Source organism: Hypanus sabinus, chromosome 17 (assembly GCF_030144855.1).
Source record: "Hypanus sabinus isolate sHypSab1 chromosome 17, sHypSab1.hap1, whole genome shotgun sequence".
In the NCBI taxonomy this organism is placed as follows: domain Eukaryota; kingdom Metazoa; phylum Chordata; class Chondrichthyes; order Myliobatiformes; family Dasyatidae; genus Hypanus; species Hypanus sabinus.
In genome coordinates, this window is record NC_082722.1 from 1,379,861 (window position 1) to 1,407,291 (window position 27,431).

Consider the following 27,431-nt stretch of genomic DNA (forward strand, 5'->3'; position numbering starts at 1 on the left):
AATTAAAGGGAAGTGGTTATATGGCATCACATATATAAACTATGGTTAGTGGTAAACTGTAAATCAGCATATTATAACATAGGAACATGACAACTTTTATTCATCCATTTAAAAGAGGACCAGGAAGCTCTATGATCAAGTCCTGCACCATCAATTGTATGACCTATATTGACTTCCACACCTTCTCCAATTCACTTAGACTACTTCTGACACCTCTCTCCATCTGAAGGGACATCTATTATGAACCCACTGACTCCAACAGCCCACCTTGTCTCTTGTATGGTTGCTGTATTTATTTCTGTCAATTTCTCCATCTCCTTTCTAAAACATTTGAAAATTTTTTTCAAGTAACATGATTTCCCCTTACTGTGTTCAATACTGTGTTCATTTCATCCATTTCTCAGAGTTCTGTTCTCACACTGACATCAACCCCCACCCCCCCAAAATTGCAAAGATGGAGTTTCCCTTAATTCTCAATAATCACCCCGTCACCAACTCCAATAAGATTCTGTCACCCACCCACCTCTTCCCCTGCCTTGCCTTTTCCACCTTTCAGAGGGTCCACCCCCTCAACATCCCTTCCCCTCCCCCCCCCCCCCCGGGCATTTCACCTGCAACCAAAGGGCAGCATTTCTTTCTGCAATGAAGACTCGGATCCTGGAAGTACATTCTTGATATATTTCAGCACAGAAGGTCTATTAGTCCAAACACTGAGTCATGCAGCTGCAGTGCAAATTCTTCCTCAATAATGTGTTCATATGGCTTGTCATTGTATCAGCTCTGAACTCCACACGAGGCATGAAAACTGAATTCAATTGAGCTACCCTAGATTGCTATTCCTTTTCATGCAATGTGACACATCGGTGGCATTTTTGCCAATTCCATAGCATTTATCTTATTTATGAGGCTGATTAGCTAGCTCAATGTTCAACACAGCAGGGATGGAAAGCGTGTGAGGAGCCAATTAGATTCAAACTCTGGACCATTCGCCTCGAAGTCTAGTGCTCATGCCGCCACACTACCGGCCAGCTATCCCTAGATTTTTCCATGATAAGAGCACTGTGCACCTGAGTGTGCATGTTGTGCAACAATAGGTAGGTCACTGCTCCATAAACATCTGTGTTTGCATCTGTAAAGTGGTGCTGAGGCTGTGCAGCAGTAACTTCAAGATATATGGGCTTCAAACATCTAACAGCCTTGAAGTTTTCCAACTGGCAGAGATCTTCTACTGATGAACAACTGATGTTGGTATAGTGTCATCCCAGTCAAGCTCTTTCCTGCATAGGTTTTATAGGATCATCTTAGCAAATGTCATCACTGGAGTGAAGATTCCTAAAGGATCATAGATGGAACTCTTTCTTTTCTCTTTTCAATATTTTTATTAATTTCTACATAGAAGAATACAGAGTTCAAGAAAATACATATAAAACAAAAGAAAGATATAATATCAAATACATTATATTTGAACACATTGATGAACTCCTTACCCTATATTCATGTAGATTAGATTAATTTGTATGTTGAGATATAAATAATTTTTTATGTATAGAAAAAAATATACCTACTACCAAAGCAGAAGCTGTTTGGTAAAGAGAAAAAGGGGAGAAAAAACCTTATCAGATAGTGAAATATGCTATTAACCAGCATCTGTACTTTAACGGGAAATCAAAGGTTTTGAAAATAATTCAACTACGGTCCCCACAAATTTTGAAAATCTTGGTTACATTCAGAAATTGCACAATGAATGTTTTCTAAATTTAAGCATGCTGTAACATCCTGTAACCACTGAGCATGACTAGGCAGAGCAGCATCCTTCCATTTAAACAAGAGCGCCCTCCTAGCCATAAGAGAGATAAAAGCCAGAATGTGCAAGTCAGATGTTTTCAAAATGATATCTTTCCCTCCAACAATACCAATTAAGGTGGTCAAAGGATTAGGCTTAAAATTTACTTTAAAAAGTACAGAAAAAGTTTACAATACTTCCTTCCAATATTTTTCAAGACATGGACATGTCCAAAACATATGAATGAATGATGCTTCTCCATTGTTACACCTATCACAGTAGGGAGATATATCCATCTAAAAACGAGATAGCTTATCCTTGGTCATATAAGCCCTATGGACCACTTTAAATTGTAGGAGGGAATGACGGGCACATAATGATGAAGTATTAACAGGTTTAAAAATTTCATTCCAAGTTTCTTCAGAAATTGAAGTGTATAAATCTTGTTCCCAAAGATTTTTGATTTTGTCTAAAGAATCATTTCTTATTCCCATCAACACATCATAAATTTTGGACACTGAACCATTATAAAAAGGTTTCAAATTAAGAATTTCATCCAATAAGTTCTTACCAGGACTTTTAGGAAATGTATATAATTGAGATCGCAAAAAGTCTCTCATTTGTAAAATTGAGGAAAGTGGGTTTTTGGTAAACTGTATTTAGTTGACAGTTGTTCGAATGAAGAAAGACTTCCTCCAACAAACAGATCCTGGAAACATTTAATGCCCAGTCTATCCCAATGTTTAAAAACTACTTCAGTCATGGAGGGCTTAAAAAATAATCTCAATAAACCAAAGTGTTTTCTAAATTGTATCCAGATCCTCAAGGTATGTTTAACTACCACATTTTCAGTTATTTAAAGATAAAGCAAGTGAATATCCCAAAAGAGAGATGATAGAGAATTTACTAACAGAGTTAGCTTCTAAAGAAACCCACCCTGGACAGTCCTCATGATTAATATAATATAGCCAAAACATAAGATTCTGTATATTAGCTGCCCGATAATAAAACCTAAAATTTAGTAAAGCTAAACCTCCATTCTTTTTAACTTTCTGGCGATGAACTTTATTCTGTCGAGGATGTTTATTTTTCCATATATAAGAGGATAAAATAGAGTCAAGAGAATCAAAAAAGGATTTAGGAATAAGGACGGGTAAGACCTGGAAGAGGTATATAAATTTGGGTAAGATATTCATTTTAATAAAACTAACTGTGTAGAGGATCCCCCTTCTGGAGAGTGATTTATTTTGGATTGTGATCTTAAACTTGAAAGTATCAGAGTGAATGCATGATTGCACACCCAGGATGGTCTCCACTGAAGGTATATCTTGATCAAGTCCAAATCCTTCATATCTTTAGCTCTTTGCTCTTCTGGTGTCACAACTAGCACTCTATGTCTATTACTTATCCGCTTTGATAGTCGAAAACCACTTTTAGCACAAATGGATACAAGATCTTGATAGACACCGCTTCTCCTTAAGAGGACATTGACACGTCAGTCATCAACATAAAAGCTACGAAAAACATTATCCATCGTCTCATAGCTGAAATGCTCTTCATTGACTTCTGTGCATTTCCTAAGGGTGAAGTTGGTGATGAAAGAAATGCACCACCATTCTAAAGTCCATGATATCTTGACTAATGTTGCCATGAAGCCACGGGAGAAACCTCAGCAGATCTGTATCTTCTGCAGATTCTTTAACATGAAGAAATATTGATTCAATATCTGCCATGATCACCACTGGTTCATTTTCTGAATATGGTTATGACTCCATTTAATGAACTAGTAAGCTCATTAATGCTGAGCATTAAGTGAATTCCCCTGAAAAGTGGCTCCGCAGTCAAATGCAACATGAAGTTCCCTTTTTCTGGAGTGGTAAACACCATGATGTGGAATACACTGGACTTCCACATCACTGTGTTCAAGATCCTCTGCTGGCTCTCTTTTAGCATAACCTTTGAAGACTATGTTCTTAATGAAAGCTGTGTAGTTGGTGTGAAATGACAAATCCTTTTTGAACTTCTTCCTTGGATCTAGAGCATGCTATTCTGCAACCTTATCATTTGGCATGCTAACTTCCTTCTTTCTCAAAGGTAAACTAGTCTGGTAGTGGGCATGCACCAGATTTGCTGAATTCATAGCCAGCTCAAACCAGGTTGATCATCGTGACTACATTCATGAAGTCTGCCTCAAACTGCCGCTGCAAAAGCTCATCAAAGTTCAAGACTGAGATCCCGTTAACTGTCAGCTCTGCCTGTGCACATTCTCTCATATCACCATTATCACTTTTCAGTGTTCCATTCATAGTCCAACTCAACACTATTCTAATTGCATGAAGTCCATTATTAACTCTGTGAATCATTTGCAATATCTCCACATTTGTCCATGTCAGCAGCTCAATTTCCATATCAATCTCTGGTAAATGGGTATGTTTCAGGGGTGACCATCCCTGGAGGTTCCTCTGTCGGGTGTTCCTTTCGTGGAATGAGATACCTTCCTGTGTATTGTTATGAACCCCGTAACTGGGTTACTTACCAGCAAAGATAGAGACGTGCGTTGGAGTCTGATGATACTATTTTTAACAGTATTTATTAGTAAAAACACACAAAAATAATATCAATGCAAATATACAGATAATATACGTCGTCAATACTAAACCTAAAAGTGCGGGTTTAATAATAATCAATAAGAAAGAAGCTCTATCGTTGTCTAGGGGATAATGAATTGTCCGATGGAAATATAAAGTTCGCTGCAGTTCATACAAGCTGCCACCGTTTGGTTGTCGCTGTGTTGCAATTGTTGGAGAGAGAGGAATCGAATGGGAACAGTTACCGCTATGGGTTTTGCCAACCTTCCTTTATGGTTTAGATCCGTCAGGTGTCTCGTTGGTGTGGCCATTCAAGTGTAACCTTTCCTTTAGCTAAACCGTTCTTCCGTGATGAGCCCGGCACCCAGGCAAGGGAGGACGCACACGAGCTCCCACCGGCTTTCGCTATAAAACGCTGTCACTGGATTTCTAGCGTTTCTCCTGGAGCATCTGAAGGGGTGTTTCCCAGACCCCTCTTTTATCCTTACTCACGGGGTCTCAGATGTCAATCAGGTTGGGATGATGCAATCCCTCAACCAGACCACTCTGGTTGTCCCCTGAGGGGTTTCAATGAATAGTACAGTACTCAATACACAATTCCTTCTCCAAGAGACAATAGCAGTAGTCAGTGGTTCCGTTCCCCTTATGTCAGGAGATATTCCAAACCTTGTGTATTCTGCGTCTCTCTCTCTCTCATGATGTGTATCTCTCTCATTTCCTGGGTCTCAGACCCGAAATAATAGCGATCTTGCGATTCTCAAACAGGAGGGGGCGACTTTGCACCCTTCGGCCCCTCAGAGTTGCTCCACATTCGTAACAGTATAGATATTCGGTAGTTCACAATAGTTTTCACCATCTCAGCCAGCCACTCCAATTCTGAAACAATGAAGCCTTGATCCATGCTGCATTAGAGAATGCATATCATTTTTCTTGTGAGGTTGAGCTTGTTAATGAAGTTCTGTGCACAAAACCACTGTACTCCCTAACCTACTAATCACTGTATTCACTGTCTTGTTACCCTTCTTGGACTTCACTTGTACTACAATTATCCGAAGCTTACAAACATGATCCCCTGCCCCTGTAAGGCCATGGGATACCTGGACACTACTGCACTGCTGTGTTTGATACTTTCATGGCTTGTTTTGATTCTCCACATCTTTCTTGAGTGAATATGAAGTATGCTGGGATGCTTGCTACTGCATATGTTGCATGAAAGATGCTACTTATAATCCTTCTCGTTGTGTCCTGTACACAAACAGCCAAAACATACACCATTTTCTCTCAGGAAGGCAATCTTCTCACTATGAGCCATTTTCTCCAGCTGAGGACGCGAAACCAATGTGTATTCACCCTTGCAGAACAGTCAGTGCCCTTTCACTAAGACCATTTCCCTTCTATTAGTTCCAAGTTCCGTTTTAGCTTTACTTCTCACAGTAGCCACAATAGTGGCAAAGCTGCTTCCTTGAGCTTCATGGCAAAATTGAGACTTAGTTTTTTTTCACACCCTTGGTTATTGCTGGTCTTGGAGCATCCTGCATATTCCCATATCCTGTGTCTGTATCATAGAACATAGAATAGTACAGCACATTACAGGCCCTTCAGCCCACAATGTTGTGCTGACCCTCAAACCCTGCCTCCCATATAACCCCCACCTTAAATTCCTCCAAATACCTGTCTAGTAGTCTCTTAAACTTCACTAGTATCAATCTTTACTTGCCTTTCAATAAAATCTTCCATGTCAGTGAAAGTAGTCTTACAGTTGTGCAGTTTATAGACCAGTGTTCTCCATTTATCCCTAGGAATATAGGGTGATTTCTTTACAACAATCAACATATTAGGAGGCATATCCAACTCATCCATTTCTTCCATGGGATTGCAACAGCCTCTAAGAAAATGACTGTAATCTTCAAGACCTTTCACATCAGCTTTCAGATTTGATAGGTATCAAGAAAGAGCCATTTGCATGTAGGTGGATGCAAGTTTTCTGTTCATTACCAAAATGTTGCTGTAGTGAAGTATTAGCTTTGCATACAGTATCCTTTCTTAGGGTTGATATGCTGGCAACCTCTTGTGGCGACCCATTTCCTGGCACATCCGAACCGACTCACAATTAGATAGCCTACGGGGGTTTGCGAGCACAGAGCTTTGGAGCCTCTGCGCCATGGGGGGGCAGGTTGAGGGAGGCTTAAAAGTGAGGCTGAAGTTTTCGAATAAAGTTTTTTCCTTCGACTGCAGTTACCGACTCCGTGTCGTAATTTTAGCGCTGCGTGTAGCACACCGCTACAATTGGTGACCCCGACAGTCCAAACGATTTTTGGACCAGAAATGACCGACGCCGCCTCTGTTCATGCGGTTTCGTTGAAACTGCCGGGTTTCTGGACACAGCGCCCGAACCTATAGTTCCAGCAAGCCGAAGCCCAATTCCACGTTCGCCAGATCACCTCAGAAGACACCCGCTACTACTACGTGGTGAGTTCCCTCGACCAGGACACAGCGGCCCAGGTCGCGGAGTTCGTACAGTCGCCCCCGGCAGACGGCAAGTACACGGAATTCAAAGCCCTGCTCCTCAGGACTTTCGGACTCTCACGGCGTGAGTGGGCTGCCCACTTACTGCACCTGGATGGCTTGGGCGACAGACCTCCATCGGCTTTAATGAATGAGATGTTGTCTCTCTCCGACGGACACTCACCCTGCCTCATGTTTGAGCAGGCATTCCTGGAGCAGCTGCCCGAGGACATACACCTGCTGCTGTCCGACGCAGATTTCAGTGACCCCCGGAAGGTGGCAGCCCGGGTGGACTTGCTGTGGAACGCCAAAAAGGTGAGCGGGGCGTCCATCGCACAGATCTCCCAGCCACGCTCCCGGCAGCAAACCAGTCCAGGCCCGGCCACAGAGCCCGCCAACCCCCGTCCCAATGAACACTGGTGCTTCTACCACCAGCGGTGGGGCGCAGAAGCCCGCCGTTGTCGCCCGCCCTGCAAGTTCCCGGGAAACGCCAGGGCCAGCCGCCGCTGATGGCTACGGCGGCTGGCCATCGGGATAGCCTCCTGTATGTGTGGGATAGACGGTCGGGACGCCGGTTTTTGGTCGATACTGGGGCTGAGATCAGCGTTTTACCCCCGACGAGTTACAACACCCGCAGCAGGGCACCGGGTCCCCCCCTGAGGGCCGTGAATGGCTGCACAGTAAGGACCTATGGCACCCGTCAGGTGCAGCTACAGTTCAGCTCCAGCCAGTTCGCGTGGGACTTCACACTGGCCGCCGTAGCCCAACCGCTTCTGGGTGCGGATTTTTTGTGGGCTCACAGCCTGCTGGTCGACCTGCTCAGGAAGAGACTGGTACACGCCGAGACCTTTCAGATGTTCTCCCTGGGTGCAGCCCAGTTGCCAGCCCCTCACCTCGGCTCCATCACGCTGTCCGACAACGACTTCACCAGGGTCCTGGCGGAGTTCCCATCGGTTCTGGCACCACAGTTCACAGCGGCCATGCCCAGGCACGGCGTACAGCACCACATCCCGACCCAGGGACCACCCCTCCACGCCCGCGCTCGGCGGCTTCCCCCGGACAAGCTCCGACTGGCGAAGGAGGAGTTCCAGAGGATGGAGGAATTGGGGATCATCCGGCGGTCCAACAGCCCATGGGCCTCCCCACTGCACATGGTGCCCAAAGCGACGGGGGGCTGGAGACCGTGCGGCGACTACCGCAGGCTGAACGAGGCTACCACACCGGACCGCTACCCTGTGCCGCACATTCAGGACTTTGCAGCAAACCTGCACGGCGCACGGATCTTCTCCAATGTAGACCTCGTCCGAGGGTACCATCAAATCCCGATGCATCCTGACGACGTCCCCAAAACGGCTCTCATCACCCCTTTTGGCCTTTTCGAGTTCCTCCGCATGCCGTTCGGCCTGAAGAATGCCACACAGACGTTCCAGCGGTTAATGGACGCGGTGGGACGGGACCTGGACTTCGCGTTCATCAATTTGGATGACATCCTCATAGCCAGCAGCAGTCGTCAGGAGCATCTGTCCCACCTCCGTCAACTCTGCGCCCGACTGAGTGAGTACGGTCTTACAATCAACCCCGCCAAATGCCAGTTCGGACTCGATACCATTGACTTCCTGGGCCACAGGATTACTAAAGACGGGGCAACCCCTCTGCCCGCTAAGGTAGATGCGGTCCGCCTCTTTCCCCGACCAAAAGGTTATGATCAAAGGTTATGATTCCCACGATCAAAGGCCTTCAGGAATTCGTAGGTATGGTCAATTTCTACCGCCGCTTCCTCCCTTCAGCTGCCCGGATCATGCGCCCCCGTTCGCCCTGATGTCGGGTCCGAGCAAGGACAATACCTGGGACGAGGAGTCCGCCGCCGCTTTCGTTCAAACGAAGGAAGCTTTGGCGAACGCCGCAATGCTAGTACATCCCAGAATGGACGCCCCTACCGCCCTCACAGTGGACGCATCTAACACGGCAGTCGGTGGGGTGCTGGAGCAACTCATCGCAGGTCGCTGGCAACCCCTGGCGTTTTTCAGCAAACACCTGCGACCACCCGAGCTCAAATACAGTGCTTTCGACCGGGAACTGTTGGCGCTCTACCTGGCAATCCGGCATTTCAGGTACTTCCTAGAAGGTCGGCCCTTCACCGCGTTCACGGACCACAAACTGCTTACCTTTGCGTTTACGAAAGCGTCCGACCCCTGGTCGTCCCGCCAGCAACGCCACCTGTCCTACATCTCTGAATACACCATGGATGTCCGGCACGTCTCGGGTAAGGACAATGTCGTGGCGGATGCGCTCTCTCGCCCTACCATTCATGCCCTTTCCCAAGGAGTAGACCTTGAGGCACTGGCAGAGGCACAGCAGGCAGATGAGGAGATTCCGAGTTACAGAACCGCAGTCTCCGGTTTGCAGCTCCAGGACCTCCCCGTAGGCCCGGGTGAGAGGACCCTACTCTGTGACGTCGCCACCGGCCAGCCCCGTCCCGTCGTCCCGACAGCCTGGCGGCGCCGCATTTTCGACTCCATTCATAACTTGGCGCATTCCTCCATCCGGACAACTGTCCAGATGGTTTCCAGCAGGTTCGTTTGGCACGGACTCCGCAAACGTGCATGCACTGCCAGACGGCCAAGGTGCAGCGGCACACCAAAGCCCCACCGCAGCAGTTCCATCCCGCCCACCGGCGTTTCGACCACATTCATGTGGATATCGTGGGCCCCCCGCCAGTGTCGCGCAGAGCGCGGCACCTCCTGACTATTGTGGACTGGTTCACAAGATGGCCAGAGGCGGTCCCGCTCACCGACACCACCTCCGAATCTTGCGCCCGAGCCCTGATCGCCACCTGGATATCTCGCTTTGGTGTACCGGCCCACATTACCTCCGACAGAGGCGCCCAGTTCACCTCCAGCCTGTGGTCAGCTATGGCCAGCCTTTTGGGGACTCAGCTGCACCACACCACTGCCTACCACCCACAGTCGAACGGGCTAGTGGAGCGTTTCCACCGTCACCTGAAGTCGGCCCTCATGGCCCGCCTGCGAGGAGCCAACTGGGCGGACGAGCTTCCCTGGGTCCTACTCGGCATCCGCACAGCGCCCAAGGACGACCTGCACGCCTCGTCGGCCGAGTTGGTATACGGCGTGCCCCTGGTCGTCCCCGGGGAGTTCCTACCAGCCCCAAAGGGGCAAGAGGAAGATCCCGCAGCAATCCTGGGCAGACTACGCGAGAAGCTCGGTAACCTGGCCCCCAAACCCACTTCACAGCACGGGCGGCACCCGACCTGCGTACCCAAAGACCTACAGAACTGTAAGTTTGTGTTTGTACGAAGGGGCGGGCAGCGGCCATTCGAGGGGCAGTTTATGGTGCTCCGGAACAACGGGTCCACGTTCGTGCTGGACGTTGGGGGGAAAGAGGAGGTTTTCACGGTGGACCACCTCAAACCGGCCCATGTGGACCTGGCGCAACCGGCAGAGTTTCAGGCACCTCGGCGCAGAGGCCGACCTCCCAAGCAGGTTCTGGCCCAGACTGTGGACATTGGGGGGTGTATCGCCGATTCTGGGGGGGTGGAGTGGGGTTATGTGGCGACCCATTTCCTGGCACATCCGAACCGACTCACAATTAGATAGCCTACGGGGGTTTGCGAGCACAGAGCTTCGGAGCCTCTGCGCCATGGGGGGCAGGTTGAGGGAGGCTTAAAAGTGAGGCTGAAGTTTTCGAATAAAGTTTTTTCCTTCGACTGTAGTTACCGACTCCGTGTCGTAATTTTAGCGCTGCGTGTAGCACACCGCTACACTCTGACATGTTCTCTAGGACAACCCCTCGTGTACTGTTTAAGGAAATAGGCAGTCACTATGATATCAGTCTTGCCTTCAACACTCTTTTCAAAAACCTTCATGAATGCATGAAACTACAATGAAGCTCCATCAAAGATTTGAATCTCGCTTTTAGGCAGATATGAAATGCATTGTTGATGTGCCAATAAGGATATTATTATTTTAGCTTCCTCATAATATCAATAATACTATTTTGACTTCTATCGTCTGAAATGAGAGTGTTTCCATGCTGTAAGTGATTGTCCCCATGAACCCCTTGAGCTGTTGGATATGACACAGGTTTGGAGTGACTCATTAGTACAGGCTGAGTGTAAGCATCCTGAACTGGGGATAGAAACACAGAAACATAGGAAACCTACAGCACAATTCAGGCCCTTCTGCCCACAAAGCTGTGCCAAACATGTCCCTACCTTAAAACTACCTCGGCTTTACCATAGCCCTCTATTTTTCGAAGCTCCATGTACCCATTCAGGAGTCTCTTAAAAGACCCTATCGTTTCCGCCTCCACCATTGCCACTGGCAGCCCATTCCGTGCACTCACCACTCTGCGTAAAAAACCTACCCCTGACTTCCCCTTTGTATCTACTTCCAAGCACCTTAAAACTATAACCTCTCGTGCAAGCCATTTTAGCCCTGGGGAAAAGCCTCTGACGATACACACAATCAATGCCTCCCAATATCTTGTACACCTCTATCAGGTCACCTCTCATCCTCCATTGCTCCAAGGAGAAAAGGCCAAGTTCACTCAACCTATTCTCATAAGGCATGCTCCCCATTCCAGGCAACATCCTTGTAAATCCCTTCTGCACCCTTTCTATGGTTTCCATATCCTTCTTGTAGTGAAATGACCAGAACTGAGCACACTACTCCAAGTGGGGTCTAACTAGGGTCCTATATAGCTGTAACATTACCTCTTGGCTCTAAGCACAATCCCATGGTTGATGAAGGCCAATGCACCATATGCTTTCTTAACCACAGAGTCAACCTGCGCAGCTGTTTTGAGCGTCCATATTGCCAAGAGTCTTAACATTAATGCTATATTTTGCCAACATATTTGACCTACAAAAATGAACCACCTCACACTCATCTGGGTTAAACTCCATCTGCCACTTCTCAGCCCAATTTTGCATCCTATCAACGTCCCTCTGTACCCTCTGACAGCCCTCCACACTATCCACAACACCTCCAGACTTTGTGACATCAGCAAATTTACTAACCCATCCCTCCACTTCCTCATCCAGGTCACTTATAAAAATCACAAAGAGTAGGGGTCCCAGAACAGATCCCTGAAGCACACCACTGGTCACCAGCCTCCATGCAGAATATGACTCGTCTACCACCACTCTTTGCCTTCTGTGGGCAAGCCAGTTCTGGATCCACAAAGCAATGTTCCCTTGGATCCCATGTCTCCTTACTTTCTCAATAAGCCTTGCATGGGGTACTTTATCAAATGCCTTGCTAAGATCCATATATCCTAAATCTACAGCTCTATCTTCATCAATGTGTTTAGTCTCATCCCCAAAAAATTCAATCAGGCTTGTAAGGCACGACCTGCCTTTGACAAAGCTATGCTGACTATTCATAATCATATTATGCCTTTCCAAATGTTCATAAATCCTGCCTTGCAGGATCTTCTCCATTAACATACCAACCACTGAAGTAAGACTGTCCTGGACTATCCCTACTCCCTTTCTTGAAAAAGGGAACAACATCTGCAACCCTCCAATCCTCTGGAAACTCTCCCATTCTCATTGATGATGCAAAGATCATTGCCAGAGATTCAGTAATCTCCTCCCTCACCTCTCACAGTAGCATGGGCTACATCCCGTCTGGTCCTGGTGACTTATCCAACAATGCTTTCCAAAAGCTCCAGCTCATCCTCTTCCTTAATATCTACATGCTCAAGCTTTTCAGTCCATTGCAACTCATCCCTACAATCACCAAGATCCTTTTCTGTAGTGAATATTGATTCATTAAGTACCTCTGCTATTCCCTACGGTTCCATACACACATTTTTCCACTGCCACCCTTGATTGGTCCTATTCTCTCACTTCTTATTCTCTTACTCTTCACATACTTGTAGAATGCCTTGGTGTTTTCCTTAATCCTGTCTGCCAAGGCCTTCTCATGGCCCCTTCTGGCTCTCCTAATTTCATTCTTAAGCTCCTTCCTGCTAGCCTTATAATCTTCTAGATTCCTATCATTACCTAATTTTTTGAACCTTTTGTAAGTGCTTCTTTTCTCCTTACTGGATATTCAACAGCCACTTTGTACACTACAGTTCCTATACCCTACCATCCTTTCCCTGTCGCATTGGAACATACCTACTCAGAATGCCACGCAAATATCCCCTGAACATTTGCCACATTTCTTCCATACATTTCCATACATGAGAACATCTATTTCCAATTTAAGTTTCCAAGTTCCTACCAGCCTCATATTTCCCCTTACTCCAATTAAATGTTTCCCTAACTTGTCTGTTCCTATCCCTCTCCAATGCTCTGGTGAAGAAGCCATTGTAAAGGAGACAGAATTGTGATCACTATCACCAAAATGCTCTCCCACTGAGAGATCTGACACTGGACCAGGTGCAATTCCCAATGCCAGATCAAGTACAGCCTCTCCTCTTGTAGGCTTATCTACATATTGTGTCAAGAAACCTTCCTGAACACACCTATCAAACTCTACCCCATCTAAACCCCTCACTCTAGGCAGATGCCAATCAATATTTGGGAAGTTAAAATCTCCAACCACAACAACCCTGTTATTATTACTCCTTCCCAGAATCTGTTTCCCTATCTGCTCCTCGATGTCCCTGTTACTATTGGGTAGTCTATAAAACACACCCAGTAGAGTTATTGGTCCCTTCCTATTCCTATCTTCCACGCACAGAAACTCCATAGACAACCCCTCCATGACTTGCTCATGTGTCCCAAACACCCGAGGAAGAAATAAATCAATGTTAATATTGCGCAGTAGCGGTGTGCTACATGCAGCGTTGAAATAACAACATGGAGTCGGTAAACTGCAGTTAAAGAAGATTTTGTTTGAACTTCGCGGCTTCGCTTTAAAGCCTTCCTGATCCCGCCCTCCCCGGGCGCAGATGCTATAGGGGGCACGTACTCACAGTCCAGCACAGGCTTTTCCCTTTGTTGGTGAAGCAGACCTGGCGCCCTTTTGGGACTGGCCTTTGTGCCGGCGCGCTGGCTATTTGTGAGCCGGTTCGAGTGCGCTAGGAAGTGGGTCACCACAGCGCTTTTGTTTTTCTCTGTACCATTTCAACATTGGACATCACACCATACTGCTCCCTGCTGGAACAATTTTAGCACTCTCCACACTTTAGCCATTTGTGTGCCCACTCCATATTTCCATAGCAATTAATCGTTCCTCTTGCTCCTCCAGCGCATGTTTTCCCTTCAATAATTCTTGATGTACTATTAATGCAGCTAAATTAGTCTGTTTTAATGTGTGCAGACGAGGTGGTAGATACAGCATAATTTTTTCCTGTGGCAGAGCTTCAAGTGCTGACATTTAACACATTGTAACTCGAATTCACATCATCTTGTGGGTCATCTGCTATATGCGTAATGTGAACAATTCTTGCGATTTGTGAAACATTTTCTGTTGGAAGGTGAAACACATTCACTTTCCTACAGCCACATGATCTTCACTATAACATGTTTGGGTCAAACATTGTTTCACACCCAAAATGAACGCACTGCTATAGCTCTTACTGCTTGAAAAATGTTCATTCTGTTTTTACCTTTTCATCCTTGTGAAGTAATCTGAGGAAAGACATTCTTGCCATAGAGGGAGTACAGGGAAGGTTCACCAGATTGATTCCTGGGATGGCAGGACTTTCATATGAAGAAAGACTGGATCGACTGGGCTTGTATTCGCTGGAATTTAGAAGATTGAGGGGGGATTTTATTGAAACGTATAAAATTCTAAAGGGATTGGACAGGCTAGATGCAGGAAGATTGTTTCCGATGTTGGGGAAGTCCCGAATGAGGGGTCACAGTTTAAGGATAAAGGGGAAGCCTTTTAGGACCGAGATGAGGAAAAACTTCTTCACACAGAGAGTGGAGAATCTGTGGAATTCTCTGCCACAGGAAACAGTTGAGGGTGGTTCATTGGTTATATTTAAGGGGAGGTTAGATATGGCCCTTGTGGCTAAAGGGACCGGGGGTATGGAGAGAAAGCAGGTACAGGGTTCTGAGTTGGATGATCAGCCATGATCACACTGAATGGTGGTGCAGGCTCGAAGGGCCGAATGGCCTACTCCTGCACCTATCTTCTATGTTTCTAAGTAGTAACATTAATATTTGATATTGCTCAGAACAACTTCACAGAGATTATTCAAGCTCTCAGAACAAGATACCCCTGTGAGGTATTTTCTTTATTTTTCCTAGCATTCTTAATTGATGGTATTAAACATTTAGTTTTGTTCACATTTGTTTTATACTTCTTTTGAGATTTTTAAATTCTACCCGCAAAACTAACAATAAGTTTAACGTCTCTTTTGCCAGGCCCAGCTTCAGGGTTGCTGATGCCAGTTTCATGCCTTGACTCACTCATGTTACATTCTTCCTATTGTGTAACTTGCAATTAACTCTTTGTTCGCCCAGGAAGAGGACAGGGTTTAGAAAAAATTAGAAGTGTTGTTTTTGATCCTTCAGTTAAATTTGAAGAAACTTGGAGACCATTTATTCAACATTTTCATATGAGTTAAATTGTCTTTTCCTAAACCTCACTTTTATTATCCTTAATTATTTGGATGGAGGTTCAGAGTTATTGGCACTACTGTATATATCTGACATTATGCAATGGCCCATTTTGGTTAGTGTTTTTTTCTTCTCTTTTTTTGGGTATTTTTTAAAATTTCTTTTGTTCATAAATACTATGAGTTTGGGAGGTTATATATATTGATTCTCATATGTCTGAATGCCTATTTAAACTATTAACTATGTACTCTCAAACTGTCTGTATTCATGTTTCATTTATGTTTGCTTAAAAATTAATACAAAGATTTAAAAAGAAAGGAAGAGGACAGGGAAAAAAAACCTGAAGTTAGTGGAGAACAGTGAAATAATTTACCTACGTGACAATTTAGCTCAGCAACTGAGAAGTGTTGGTGTTCAGAGAGAGCTGGATGTCCCTGTAATGGATGATGTTGACGGTGTAAGTTCAAATTTCAAAGTTATTCCTTCAGAAGTTTATTAATAAATGAATACATGTATCACTTGTAGAAACATAGAAAAGCTACAGCACAATACAGGCTGTTTGGCCCACAATGCTGTTCCAAATATATACTTACTTTAGAAATTACGTAGGGTTACCAACTTTTCTAAGCTCCATGTACCTATCCAGGAGTCTCTTAAAAGACCCTATCGTATCCGCCTCCACCACTGTTGCTGGAAGCCTATTCCAGGCTCTCACCACTCTCTGCGTAAAAATCTTACCCCTGACATCTCTGCACCTACTTCCAAGCACCATAAAACTGTTCCCTCTTGTGATAGACATTTCAGCCCTGGGGAAAAAAGCCTCTGACTATCCACTCAATCAATACCTCTCATCATCTTATACACCTCTATCAGGTCACCTCTCATCCTCCATCGCTCCAAGGAGAAAAGGCCAAATTCACTTAACCTATTCTCGTAAGGCATGTTCCCCAATCCAGGCAACATCCTTATAAATCTCCTCTGCACCCTTTCTATAGTTTCTACATCCTATATGTAGCGTGGTGACCACAACTGAGCGCAGTACAGCAAGCAGGGTCTGAGCTTCATCTACTCTACCTTTCGTCAATTTGTTTAGTCACATCCTCAAGAAATCCAATCAGGCTCATAAGGCACGACCTGCCCTTGACAAAGCCATGCTGACTACTCCTAATCATATTATGCCTCTCCAAGTGTTCATAAATCCTGCCTCTCGGGATCTTTTTCATCAACTTACCAACCACTGAAGCAAGATTCCATACACATCTTTGAGATTAGTTTTTCTTGTGGGCATACAAAATAAATCCAAGGATCACAATAAAATAACTCAAAGACAACATCCAACAGGATGGACAACCTAAATGCAAAAGACATGAAACAGCTACAAAATAATTAATAATAGTAGTAGTAATAATAATAATAATAATAATAAAGACAGGGTCAGGCAGCAGCAGCACCAGTGCGACAGAATGAGACGACAGCACCAGCCTACGCCAACAGAAGGCACAGTTTGGATGACTCACTGGACGGTATGCCGCCTGGACTCGGAGGACAGGTGAGGATCCAGCACTTTTGGACTCTGCTGGATGGTCTGGGATGCTGCGACAAGGTGCATGGAGTGGACATCTATTGGTGTAAAATCAGCTGCCCCCCCACCTCCCAAAGTCCCGAAACAGATCCAGTCATGTCTGTACCCAGCTCTGGTCAGCATCTGCTCTCCATGTTAGGGACAGCTGAAACTAAAACCTGCTTATAGGTGTGAAAAGCAATATCCTCTTGCTTTAGAAATGGAGAGAATTTGACCAAATAGAATGATAAAGACACTGTCTGGGAATCACCAGGACATGGCTGGAGTGAGTGTTGGGTATGACAGTAAGTGAACCACTGGTGGTGCCCTGCTGAATAGACAAGCAGGTACCGGGAAACCCAAAATAGATACTGCCAACATTCAAAGTAGCCAACCAGCATCACATGCTGCGACTGCTGCAAGTGTTTCTCAGGGGAGCAGTTGACTTACAGCATTAATGGTAAAACTCTTGGCAGTGAGGAAGATCAGAGGGATCTTGGGGCCCGATCCCACTAAGACACTCAAAGCTGCCATGCAGGTTGACTCTGTGGTTAAGGAGGCAAATGGTGCATTGGACTTTATCAATTGTGGTATTGAATTTAGGAGTGGAGAGGTAAGACCCCACTTGGAGTATTCTGCTCAGTTCTGGTAGCCTCACTACAGGAAAGATGTAGAAGCCATAGAAAGGGTGCAAAGGAAATTTACAAGGATGTTGTCTAGATTGGAGAGCATGCCTTATGAGAATAGGTTGAGTGAACTCGGCCTTTTCTCCTTGTAGTGACGGAGGATGAGAGGTGGCCTGATAGAGGTGTACAAGATAATGGGAAGCATTGATCAGGTGGATAGTCAGAGGATTTTTCCTAGGGCTGAAATGGCTAACACAAGAGGGAACAGATTTATGGAGCTTGGAAGTAGGTACAGAGGATATGTCAGGGGTATGTTTTTTATGCAGAGAGTGGTGAGTGTGTGTAATGGGCTGCCAATAGCAGTGGTGGAGGTGGATACGATAGGGTCTTTTAAGAGACTCCTGGATAGGTACATGGAGCTTAGAAAAATAGAGGGCTATGGGTAAGCCTAGGTAGTTTTAAGGTAAGGACATATTCGGCACAGCTTTGTGGGCCAAAGGGCCTGTATTGTGCTGTAGGTTTTCAATGTTCTGCTTTCTATGTTCTATGTCTTACAATGGAAACACTCAAGCAGTTTAGACAAGAAAGACGCATATGAAATGTTCATTAGAGGTAAACCCATTCATAATGCATGTATATTATCAAGTAATGGAGCTTGAGACTGATCTGACAGCATATCATCAACAGTTTATAGTGCAATATCTCTCCATGCAAGTAAGTATATAACGAATTGCAGATTAATGTAGAGTAATAGTAAAAACTAACTTAATCCTTATAGATATGCTAATCCAAATAAAACATTAAGTTGCATAAGAGCTAGACAAACTAAAGACCATGACAACACTGGGCAAAAATATAATAAAGTTGCAACCCACCAAAGCACTGATGAAAATGCAATTGTTTCAACTGCTTACAATCGAATATTGACATCAACAACACAGATCTAGACCCTTCGCAAAATGCTCATGACGAAATTGAGGTTACAGACAAAATTATCCTAATATCTAACACCACACAACCAGAATATATGGAGATCACCGAACCAAAAAAAAATCCCACCTCTGTACCTAAACAAAATAAATCATCAAAATTTGCAAAAGTTGTTAATACTCTCAACAATATTATATTACCATAATATACAGGCAAACTTGAAACATTTGAAGAACTACTGTTATGAATGTGCCACAACTCTGAGGGGCCGAAGGGTACAAAGTAGCCCTCTCCTTTTTGAGAATCGCAAGATTGCTATTAATTTGGGTCTTTTGATCTAGTATTGATGACGTATAGTGTCAGTATGTTTGCATTGATACTATTTTTGTGTATTTTTACCAATAAATACTGTTAAAATAGTACCATCAGACTTCAACGGACCTCTCTATCTTTGCTGGTAAGTTACCCAGTTATGGGGTACATAACAACCTGGGGGCTCATCCGGGATTTGATACCAAATTGGGTTAGGGTGAATCGGGCTTGTAAGTCCAAACTTGGATCTGGTTGCGCAGGTAGCCAGACGGGAAACCAGAAAAGATGGATGTGGATGAATTTATAGAAAACCCGACTCTGGAGGCGCTAGAGGCGGCCACCAAGTCAGAATTAATAAATATTGTGAAAGGACTAAGTCTCGCAGAGGTGAGGTTGTCGATGAAAAAGCGGGAGGTGTGGAGGGCCATACCTCAGTATTATATTGTGAAGAATGTGTTTTCTGCTGAGGTATTGGAAAATATCCCTGAAAAGGTACCAGCCAGTGGGATGGCTCAGTTAGAGTTGGAGAAATTAAGGTTGGAACATGAAATTAAATTAAAGCATCTGGAAGCAGCTGAGAAAGAGAAAGAAAGAGCCGACAAGGAAAAAGAGCAGCAAAGAGCCGAGAAGCAAAGGGAGCATGCCCTCCATCTAAAGGAGTTAGAGGTGAAAAGGGAGCAGGACAGAGCTGAGAAACAAATGGAGCATTCAGTTAAAACAGCTGGAAGCAGCTGAAAAGGAGAGAGAAAGGGCCGAGAAAGAGAAGGAGAGAGCCGAGGAGAGAGAGTATGGGGAGGGAGACAGAGAAACAGAGGCAACATGACTTGGATATGGAGAAGTTAAGGCAAGAGGGAAGAGCTCAAGGGTCAGACCAAGAGGAGCGGTTTGATGTTAGTCGGGAGTTGAGGGTAGTACCTCCATTCGAGGAGACGGATGTTGATAGTTATTTATTGCTTTTTGAAAAGGTGGCAGTGAATCAGAAGTGGCCCAAAGAGCAGTGGGTGGCGCTGTTACAAAGTGTGTTAAAAGGGAAGGCACAACGGGCATATGCGGCCTTGTCCCTGGAGGAGGAAGAGGCGGAGAGTTATGAAAAAGTAAAGGAGGCCATTCTTCAGACTTACGAATTGGTACCTGAAGCGTATAGACAAAAGTTCAGAAATTTAAAGAAAGGGTGGAATCAGACGTATACCGAGTTTGCCTATGAGAAGGGTGTGCTGTTGGATCATTGGTGTGCAGCAGAAATAGTGGATGAAGATTCAGGGAGTTAATTCTGATTGAGGAAATTAAAGGTTGTGATTCGGAGGATATCCAGATGTATTTGAATGAGAAGCTGAATAAGTCCATCTCCGAATTTGCTAAGTTCGCAGATGAATATGCCCTAACCCACAAGACAAAGTTTTCCTCGAATAAAAGTTCCCAGAGAGACCGTGGGAATGATAGAGAAAGCCCACCAGCTGAGGCAGAGGTCCCGCCGGGAGCTAGTGGTAAGATTAAGGAGGAGAGGCAAGATGGCCAGAGATTTCCGGGCTTGACCTGTTTTAATTGTGGAAAGGGGGGACATATTGCATCTAGGTGCTTTGCTCTGAGGAAGGAGACAGGAAAATGGAAAGCAGCAGTCCCTATAGGATGTGCCGTGGTGATCAGTAAATTGACAAGAGAGCCCCGGGTAGACAGAGTACGAGAAGGGTCTGAGACTTGTATATTAAACGGAACCGTGTCTGTGAGAGAGGGAGACCCACCAGTTCCAGTGTGGATCTGGAGAGACACGGGTGCTGAACTGTCATTGATTAGCAGTAAAGTACTGGATTTTGGTTGCAAGACAGGAATGGTAGCTTTGAAAGGAATAGGAAAAGGGACAGAAATGGTGCCCTTGCATAGGATCATTATAAATTGTGAGTTGGTATCTGGACCAGTTGAAATAGGGGTGCGATCAGAATTCCCGAGAACTGACGCGGACGTCCTTCTTGGTAACGATTTAGCTAGTGGTAAGGTTTGGTCAGCAATGAAGCTGACAAGCCAGCCTGTGAGTGTTGAGGTCCGGCCCCTAGATTCCAAGATCTACCCCGGATGCACGATCACTTGCAGCATGTCAAGAAAGGCAGCTGAGAATGAGAGCAGTTTAAATCCGGCCAGTATCGATTTGGCCGAGACATTTTTTAACGACCCTGTACCACGAGGGTTTAGAGGGTGGCAAAACGAAGACTAGTAAAGTGAAAGAGAGTAAGGGAAAGGAGGGCAGGAGGAGAAAAGTTATAGAGGCACGAAATAAAGATGAGAAACAGATAAAGCTGTTAAAAGGTCCAGAGTTGGACATGGATGATCTGTCTGGTTTGGTAGAATTGTTTGAAGAAGTTGAAAATTCTAAAGGTGTTCCCGATAATGAAATGAGGGCAATCCTAGATGAAAAGGGTGCCCTTGCCTTGAAGAAGTCTGCTGGGTTGGCAGATGAGGTTGTTTCAGCCCGCGGGGTTGAGTTTACTCCGGAAGGGAGTTGCCCAGAGAGTAGCTGGGAGGATCAGGGGAATTTAGAATTTGAAAAGGGTATGGGTATTGAAAGCCTGGAAGAGGCAAATGTCCTGCTTGAGTGTGTCCAAGATGTGGGTGCACGTGGTACTGAACCTAGTAATGGAGCTCAGAAAAAGTCTGAGGTATTTGATTCAGTTGAAAAGGAATGCAGTCCTTGTGGGTCAGATGGACTTGGTTCAGTGAAGAAAGGGTTAACCTTGGTAAGAGTGGGAGTTCCCAGTTGTTTGTGCTCGAAGCTTCGTTAAAAGTTAGTTAGGAGATCAAAGGTGGTGAGCTGAATATTATTATTGAAGGAAAAGGGAAGAGTGTAGTTCCCAAATTGAATGAAGAAAATTTAAAGTCTGGACTGATGTCAGAAGCAGCAACCAGACTACAGAGACAATGGCTTGGTACCGCGGTACCTGTGAATCAATTACAGGTTGAGTTGGAAGGTAAAGGGGCCCCACAAGCTATTGTTATTCCAGAGTGTGGTGTGAAACCGCAGAATTCGAAATGCTGTTTGAACAAAGAGGGATCGCTGGCATTGAAAACTAATAGCCTGAAGGGTCCTGAAGAGAAAACTAGCAACTTGTGTAAAATTAAAGAATTGTGTGGAAATTCAGAAAATGGTCTAAGTTTGGAACACATTGTTGATAAAATAACTCCTATGAAAGGAGCGGGCGAAAGCCTATTTCACCAGGGTGCACAAGCTCCCCACGTGGGAATTAACTGGAAAAAAGGCGAGGGTTAATGGGACGCCATTTTTAAATAGCAGAAGCCGGTCTTAAGGGATTTCGACAAAGCATGTGAATAATAAAGACAACCCCCATGGAAGCTTGACTGTTAAGTTTGAAAGTAACATAAAGATTAGTATTTGCATGAACTTTTGTAGTATACACGTAAGCTAAGATCACAACTCTTTAGTTTTTGTTTGCTGAAGGAAAGAAATAAAAATAGGTGGTTATTAAATTGAAGTCTGATGCTACAGGACTTTAGTAAGGTACAAGATGTTAAGATATTAAAGGAAGTGACACTGTAATCGTTAACTGTTTAGATGCTGAATTGAATGTATAACTGTATTACTCTGTAGAAAAAAAAACGTTTGTATTGTGTTAGATTCCAAAATCCTGTAAGACTCTGTACTTCTTCATTTTCACCGCTGGTGAAAACGCTTTGAAGAAAGGGGGTGCTATGAATGTGCCACAACTCTGAGGGGCCAAAGGGTGCAAAGTAGTCCCCTTTTTGAGAATCACAAGATCGCTATTAATTCGGGTCTGGGACCCAGGAAATAGGAGAGAGACACGCAGGATCCTCAAGGTTTGGAATGTGTCCTGGGCCTCCGAAAGACAAAGCCACGGATAATGGCCATTGTCTCTGGGAGATGGAATTGTGTATTGAGTACTGTACTATTCATTGAAGCCCTCAGGGAATGACCAGAGTGGGCTGGTTGAGGGATGGCATCATCCCAACCTGATTGACATCTAAGACCCCGTGAGTAAGGATAAAAGAGGGTCTGGGGAACAACACCTTTAGACGCACCAGGAGAAACGCTAGAAATCCCGTGACAGCATTTACTAGCGACAGCCGGTGGGACTCGCGTGCGTCCTTTTCCTTTGCCTAGGAATTGGCGGGCAACCACGGAACAATTTAGCTAAAGGACTGACTACAAAAACGGAACTCTCAAAGGATCGACATCATAAAAAGGAAAAACTGGCAAGTTCTAAAAATCTGTCTCCCTCTCCAACCAAGAGCTGCAGCCTGAATGAACTTGAGTGACTTTTATATTTCCATCGGAAAACACATTATCCCCTAGACAACGATAGAGCTATTTCTTATTGATTATTATTATACCCGCACCTTTTGATCTAGTATTGAAGACATATAGTATCTGTATGTTTGCATTGATATTATTTTTGTGTATTTTTACCAATAAATACTGTTAAAATAGTACCATCAGACTTCAATGGACCTCTCTATTTTCGCCAGTAAGTTACCCAGTTACGGGGTACGTAACACTACACACAATGACATAGAGTGCGGTATTAACTGCAGTGCAGTGCAATGCACCAAATTAGAGGCACTCAAAACTGAGTAATGAAATGAGAACACTGAAGTGACAGAAGAGATTAAACACAAACTTGAAACCTAAAGAGCACAAAGCCTGCCTAATGGAGTATAAAATGGATAACCTGAGCAAGAAAGTTAAGGGAAAAGCTAAGGAAATATAAGGTCCATAGAAGATACGATCAACCTAACAAAAGCACTGTAGAATTTTTTAGGTACACTAGAACAAAACTTTGGTGCATATTAAAGCAGAACTAAACAGGTACATGAAATGCACCAGATGAAGAAAACGGAATTATGAGTTCAGAAACAATGAAAATCGTTTATACAGGGCAATGAAGTGAAATTTGACTTACTAAGATTTCATCAACCCAGGCCACAGAATTACCAACAAACACAGAGATGATGAATTTTGTTCAAATATCTGGTCAAACAGGGTGATGCACAATGAAGAAGCAAGCTGGATTAGGGAGGAATAAGTATCCACACATGATTGAAGAAATGCAAATACCTGAAGTTACAATGGATATGCTGAAAGAGGTTATAAAGAATACCCACAGTTGGAAAAGCACTGGCAGTGATAATATTCTTAATTGTTGCTATTAAAAATTGACTGGTCTTCGTCAACAATTTTCTTAAAAATCCTGAAAAAGTATCTGAATTTTTGACAGAAGGTACAACATATCTTTTCCCTAAAGAGGAAATCAGAAAAGATTCATCAAATTATCAGCCTATTATCTGTTCACAAACTTTATGTAAAATTGTAACATCATGTATCTCACAACTAATCACCGTTCACTTAGATAATCACAATATACTCACAGAAGGGCAAAAAGGATGCCATGAGGGTATGAAAGGATGTAAAGACCAACTGATAATAGATTTTGTAATTTTCAATCGAGCCTGGCGGAAACGCAGAAATACTTCATGTTTCTACATTGACGACTGTGGAGGAATTTTACCATACTAAGGGCTCATACCTTTGCACGACTATAGCCCTGCTCTATGCATAGATCAGCAGAAATTGGGTACTGCCCTTCAGTCTACTGGTGTCAGTCACAAGATTATATGAGTGACTTGAGTGGTTTTGGGTGTTTGTATTCAGTTGAACAATGTCTGGGGTAAATTTCCAATTTTATCACTAATGATCATACTTGCTAAAATGTGTAATTATGCTGTCCGCATGTCCGACATACTGTATTATATAAAGGGACTCTCTGTAACAAAAGGCAATGTCTCTGCTCTCAGGAGGGATGCCTCTACGTGTCACGTACAATAAGGAGTCTCTTGAATACCTGGCTCTGAGTCTGGTGTGGAAATAACATTTCCTTAGCAATCTGTCGATGAGGATGGGATCCCCTATATATGGGATCTGACTGTACACCGACCGAGAATTTGGCCGCTCATGAAGGATTTGAGACCCTACCTGTGAGACATCTCCAAAAGATGGGAGTCAAGGTCAGGCTCAGCGTGAGACGTGAGGTACATTGTCCATAACCAGCCAGTGTATCAGTTCCTGAGTCCAGTTAGAATGAAAAGGAAACTGGGAGAAGGAGATTAGACCTAATAGACAAAATATTTTATGAACTTTAATAGGATTTGGGTATTCATTTAAGGTAATCAGCTAGAGTACTAATAATTAAAGGGTGAGTATACGGCAAATGGGTAAGCCCCCATTGTAAAAGAATAAGTGACCCACACACGAGCGACAACCGGCCAATCCGATCACGAAAGCTCCAATGAATAAAGACACAGACAAGAATACTGCAAAGGGAAGAAGCGCAAAGTGACAGTTGTGCGACCTTCCAGTTCCCTGACAAAGTTCAGTTGGCTCATGCAGACCTGCAGATGTTTAACCCACTGCCTGGTGACTTACGGACGCCCCTCCGTATAATCTATGGAACCATATGGGGGGGGGGGGCTGGAAGCCATTTTCCACGAGTCAATGAAACCCCCATGAGTGACTGGAAGTTGGCAGCCCCACAGGGGTCAGGATGGCCATAGAGACATGGATGCACATTAAAGACTCCATTCCTGTGGCAGCCAGCAACACAGGGACTTCGGAGAGGTTACCTACTCTAGGCAAAAAGGCAGCAGGGGTAAAGGGTCACTGACTTCGTGGGCCAATTCAAACATAGCTGAGAGGAGAGTGTCATGGTCCGGTCCAGGAATTCTGCGTTCTGGTTCACCGTCTGGTCCATGGACTCCAGACTTCGCGTCTTCTGGCTGTCTCTTGTTTCATTTGGGCTTAATCACAGGCACCTGATTCTCGTCTTGGGGCGGGGAATGTAAGAGGCCATAGGTTCAAGTGTAGGTGCAGCTTCATCTCATCGGTATCCTGCCCTCACCTCTGCTGGGTAAGCCAGGCCGTTTTTACCGTTACCCTGAGGATGGACTGTTCCCTTGCCTTACTCTTCTTTCTGCAAACCATGCCTGAAGCCTTGCCTGCAACATTGCCTGTGTCCTCACCTGTATCGCCGTCAAGTTCAGCTGCTGGAGTGAGACCGGAGCCCTGCCACGCCAACAGAAGGAACTATCTATCGTTGAGCTTGGAACTGTCTCTTTGTGTCCCCGTGTATGATTCCCAGCCCTACATCCTGTCCCCAAGGAGGGGTCCTGACTCTGTGTAAAGCCCCGGCCTACATCCTGTCCCCAAGGAGGGGTCTTGACTCTGTGTAAAGCCCCGGCCTACATCCTGTCCCCAAGGAGGGGTCCTGACTCTGTGTAAATCCCCGGCCTACATCCTGTCCCCAAGGAGGGGTCCTGACTCTGTGTAAAGCCCCAGCCTACATCCTGTCCCCAAGGAGGGGTCCTGATTCTGTGTAAAGCCCCAGCCTACATCCTGTCCCCAAGGAGGGGTCCTGATTCTGTGTAAAGCCCCGGCCTACATCCTGTCCCCAAGGAGGGGTCCTGACTCTGTGTAAAGCCTCGGCCTACATCCTGTCCCCAAGGAGGGGTCCTGGCTTTGTGTTCCGTGTATGAGTACCGGCCCTACGTCCTCTCCCCAAGGAGGGGTCCTGACTCTGTGTAAAGCCCCAGCCTACATCCTGTCCCCAAGGAGGGGTCCTGACTCTGTGTAAAGCCCCAGCCTACATCCTGTCCCCAAGGAGGGGTCCTGACTCTATGTAAAGCCCCGGCCTTGCATCCTGTCCCCAAGGAGGGGTCCTGACTCTGTGTAAAGCCCCGGCCTACATCCTGTCCCCAAGGAGGGGTCCTGACTCTGTGTAAAGCCCCGGCCTACATCCTGTCCCCAAGGAGGGGTCCTGACTCTGTGTAAAGCCCCGGCCTACATCCTGTCCCCAAGGAGGGGTCCTGACTCTGTGTAAAGCCCCAGCCTACATCCTGTCCCCAAGGAGGGGTCCAGACACTGTGTAAAGCCCCGGCCTACATCCTGTCCCCAAGGAGGGGTCCTGACTCTTTGTAAAGCCCCGGCCTACATCCTGTCCCCAAGGAGGGGTCCTGACTCTGTGTAAAGCCCCAGCCTACGTCCTGTCCCCAAGTAGGGGTCCTGACTCTGTGTAAAGCCCCAGCCTACATCCTGTCCCCAAGGAGGGGTCCTGACTCTTTGTAAAGCCCCGGCCTACATCCTGTCCCCAAGGAGGGGTCCTGACTCTGTGTAAAGCCCCAGCCTACGTCCTGTCCCCAAGTAGGGGTCCTAACTCTGTGTAAAGCCCCAGCCTACATCCTGTCCCCAAGGAGGGGTCCTGACTCTTTGTAAAGCCCCAGCCTACATCCTGTCCCCAAGGAGGGGTCCTGACTCTGTGTAAAGCCCCGGCCTACATCCTGTCCCCAGGAGGGGTCCTGACTCTGTGTAAAGCCCCGGCCTACATCCTGTCCCCAAGGAGGGGTCCTGACTCTGTGTAAAGCCCCGGCCTACATCCTGTCCCCAAGGAGGGGTCCTGACTCTGTGTAAAGCCCCGGCCTACATCCTGTCCCCAAGGAGGGGTCCTGACTCTTTGTAAAGCCCCGGCCTACGTCCTGTCCCCAAGGAAGGGTCCTGACTCTGTGTAAA